We start from the raw sequence: 4,409 nt of genomic DNA, 5'->3' as shown, positions 1-4,409 counted from the left end.
TATGTGTGTGTATTTTGGGAGGCTGCGATATGTTCGTGTTTGTCTCCTTGTGATAGCGCGGAACTGATGCCGACTTTATAGTGCTACCCCACTGAAACATACTGCCGAAGACACCCAGCAGGACGCCCCACCCGGTCACATTATACTGACAACGGGCGAACCAGTGGGAGGCACTATGCCTGGTGAAGGAGGAGGTCTCCGAGGTCTCCGAGCAGATCGAGTTGGTGACGAGCTGACATGCGACGACGAAGAGGGCGTGGCGTATATCGCCGAACCGTTTTGCGTCCGTCGACCGCATCAGATCGAGTTTCATCAACGCCTTCGTGACCCTGATAAACAGGGTATACTTCATGGGAGGTACTGACCTCCCGGAAAATCCCACGCGGTACGGGATAACGCTAAGGCCCGCGCAGTGGATAACCTTGTGAGGACTGTTGAGACGATCAACGCCAGACAGTACGGACGGGAAAAGAAAACAGCTGTTGATGGAAGTGTTGGCGGACACCATGTTGGACATGGTGGAGACTGTAGCGAAGGAAATGTGTCCTGGTTGTAAGGTAGAGCATCCCTCACTACTGAAACACATGACCGACGGGTGTCTGTCGGAGCAGGAGGAAAAAAAGATCTCCTCTTACTTCCAGCAGTGAAAGATAAAACTTAAGGATGTGGACGCTAAAGTGAGCTTGTTTCGGAAAGCTCTAATGCTGACCGAGACTTCAGAAGAGAGCAAAATCTGGGGTGATATCCAGAGACTGATTGATAGCGGTGAGGATGAAATCAAGGCGATGATGAGCACCTCACATCAGAGATGGGAATATATCGTGAGGGTATAATCTCTCTCCGATATCATACAGTGATAAAAAAACAAATAAAAACAAAATACAATAAAAACTGATGATCGGTGTATTGATTCCAAGCTATATGAGTTACACTTAGTAGCAATCAACTGTCCGTCAATTAATAAATAATGTACAAGCTTGCTAATTAATTTATTTGATCTAGCATTGCTGTAATGAGTTGTACATTACCGTATATATGCTGTATGCATGCGATACTTACGAGCTGCAAGGCTTAAGGTTAATAAACATTCAACATTGAATAGGATATGACGTAATAAAATGTTATGCTTTCCTTATATATGGTATACAATGACTAAATACGCATAAACTTAACATCAACGTCTTTGTTGTTTATCAGTACACAACTGTATAATTTTGAATTTAACCAATAACATATATATATATCATTATAATACTGATATGCATACAAATCCAATTGCTTTGTTATTTGTTTAATCTCATAAATGTATCGAATTAAGAACAACACATAGATCTAAGCATTTACACCATTAGTATTATGCTTTTAAAAACTACACGGATTGTTTAGATACATTGTTGTTGTTCTAGCTAAATTTGATGGAGTGAATGATAAATCTCACTTGGTTGTTACCAAGACATTACGAGTCTGGTTTATTTCGAACATTCATCGAGTATTTAATAAACAGGTATTTTAGACCATCAGACCTATTTATTTAAATATATTTTTTATTACAAATAGAGTAATAAGCAAACATATTTCAACAGACATGGCCGAAGTAAATTCGAACATGGCACAATTCCATAGTTTTATTCTGATTACACCAAATGATCATAGGTGAACAAAGCACAGACACGTTGTTATGAGGCGGGCTGCCGACAGACAAGTATTCACTCATGAACAGAGCTACCTTGTGATGCTTAACACCGCCCGCGGCAGCTCAAAGTGGTCGACAGGCTACTACTCTGTTAGATCAAAGGCCTAACTGACCGCCGGCGCAGATCCTGTTGCCGCGGAGCACAGGTAAATAAAGGGGGTAAAATAACAAGAGATCCCAGAGGGATCTTGGCGCCCCCCTTTGTACCATCTTCATTAGTTCTTTGTCAGTTCGATCTTTTCTCTTCTTTCCTCTAATCTGTTTGATCGAGTCATGTTAACAGTAAATGCACCTTGAGGTAACTTTTGATCTAAACTTAATACTGATGTGTATGAAAGCCAACCTTCAAAGTGAGTTTGTCATTTTACATATTTACTAGTACAGTACTTAATGTGAAAGAAATAGAATCGATCATTGCAATATGAGAAAGATCTGTTTAGTTCCTCTTTTAATCCATTCTGTTTTTATGATCAGACTCAAAATATAACATACACAACGAGGGATCAAGGGGAGCCTACATTTAAAATTTGAGAAAGATCCCTCCCATACTTCCCGAGAAATAGCGATAACAAACCTTCACTATCAAAATCCAAGAGGGCTGCCGGTCGGCCATGTTTTTATCCGATCAGTCTCTAAAATTGCCCTGGACAGCTAGGACCAAGGGGAACCTACATATAAAATTTAAGAAAGATCCCTCTGATACTTCCCGAGAAATAGCGATAACAAACCGTCTCTATCAAAATCCAAGATGGCTGCCTGTCGGCCATGTTTTTATCCGATCAGTCTCTAAAATTGCCCTGGACAGCTAGGACCAAGGGGAACCTACATATAAAATTTAAGAAAGATCCCTCTGATACTTCCCGAGAAATAGCGATAACAAACTTTCAATATCAAAATCAAGGATGGCTGCCTGTCGGCCATGTTGTTTATCCGATCAGTCTGAAAAGTTGCCCTGCACAGCTAAGGGCCAAGGGGAACCTACATATAAAATTTGAGAAAGATCCCTTTGGTACTTCTTGAGAAATACCGATAACAAGAATTGTTTACGGACGGACCACGGACGCAGGGTGATTTGAATAGCCCACCATCAGATGAAGGTGGGCTAAAAAGCCACGAGTGAAATAAACATCCGGGAGTACTTTAAAAGTCCAACGAGTAAAAAAACCCACCAGGAGTACTTTAATTTGTTAGGGGGGTAAAATAACTCGGATAGGAGTACTTTAACTTGTAACTTGTCAGGGGGTAAAATAATAATCTCGGAGTACTTTAACTCGTCAGGGGAGTAAAATAACTCGGATAGGAGTATTTTAACTTGTCATGGGGGTAAAATAACTCGGAAAGGAGTACTTTAACTCGTCAAGGGGGTTTAATAACCCATATAAGGTTATTTTACTCCTAGACGTTTTATTTTACCCCTAAACGTTTTATTTTCCCCCGATCTTTTTCCTCGTTTTCTATTCACCAGTGTCACTATCCGCCCAATCTCCCAATGTGAGTGCTATCTTCAGAATTGAAGTCAACACAGATACAGATACTACAGCACCCAGCACAGCATTCAATCCGGTCACATTATACTGACAACGGGTGATTCAGTTGTTGCCATTAAAACATTAAAACACTAAAATCATTGTTAGTGGTGTCCTTCCTCGGTACAATCAAAATCAAAATTTTGATGATATATATAAGTTCATGCAGAAACGCAGGGACCTTAACTGTGAAAAAGAACTGTGTGGAAAAAATATCCAATTCATCCCACAAGACAATTACCAGGAACACGATTTCCATGACGGAATTCATTTAATTAATAGATCATTACCAAAACAGGTGCGAAACTACAAGAAAATATTGGACAACATGCTTGGGTTACGGCTCTATGACCATAGTAACCAATACTCTGATAGGGGCGAGGTTGGCCGAGACCCTATAAGATTCAATAATGCGCGAGGTGACCGTAGCGGAGGGAGGGAACAGTGTGAACGACACACACTGTTTATGGGTGATGCGTGAGGTGACCGTAGCGGAGGGAGGGAACAGAGTGAACGACGCACCCTGTTTATGGGCAATTCGTGAGGTGATCGTGGGGGAGCGAGGGAACAGAGTGAATGACGCCCCCTATTTATGGGTCATGTGCGAGGTGGCCGTTGCGGAGTGAGGGAACAGTGAACGCCCCCTGTTTATGGGCGATGCACGAGGTGACCGTGGCGGAGCGAGCGAACAGAGTGAATGATGCCCCCTGTTTATGGGTGTTGCGCGAGGTGACCGTAGCGGAGTGAGGGAACAGAGTGAATGCCCCCTGTTTATGGGCGATCGTGGGGAGAGACGCCCCCTGATAGGCGACCATCGAGAAAAACGCCACTTGATGGACAACCTTGGCATTAACAGAGCACACATTAACACATGGGAAATTGCCAATCAAGTGGCTAGACTCCTAAAAGAGTAAATTTGATCCATCCACTATGATATCACCAATTATGATATCACCCATGATTATATAAACCATCCTTTGTATTGACTATTACATTTAAAAGACTTAGTCTTTAGAAAACTGTTTATTTCAGTACAGACTACTAGGGTAACTTCAGAATGTGATACCATGGTGGTAGGGGTCCTCTGTGTGTGTACATTGAACAGAGACCACTTGTTTTGTATCACTTTTAATTGATGTACTGTAGAGAGGGTATACTATTACTTAATAGATTTTTTTTTTTTTTTTTTT

This window comes from Mizuhopecten yessoensis, unplaced genomic scaffold (assembly GCF_002113885.1).
Source record: "Mizuhopecten yessoensis strain PY_sf001 unplaced genomic scaffold, ASM211388v2 scaffold716203, whole genome shotgun sequence".
Classification (NCBI taxonomy): domain Eukaryota; kingdom Metazoa; phylum Mollusca; class Bivalvia; order Pectinida; family Pectinidae; genus Mizuhopecten; species Mizuhopecten yessoensis.
Note: the sequence above shows the minus strand (reverse complement) of the source record.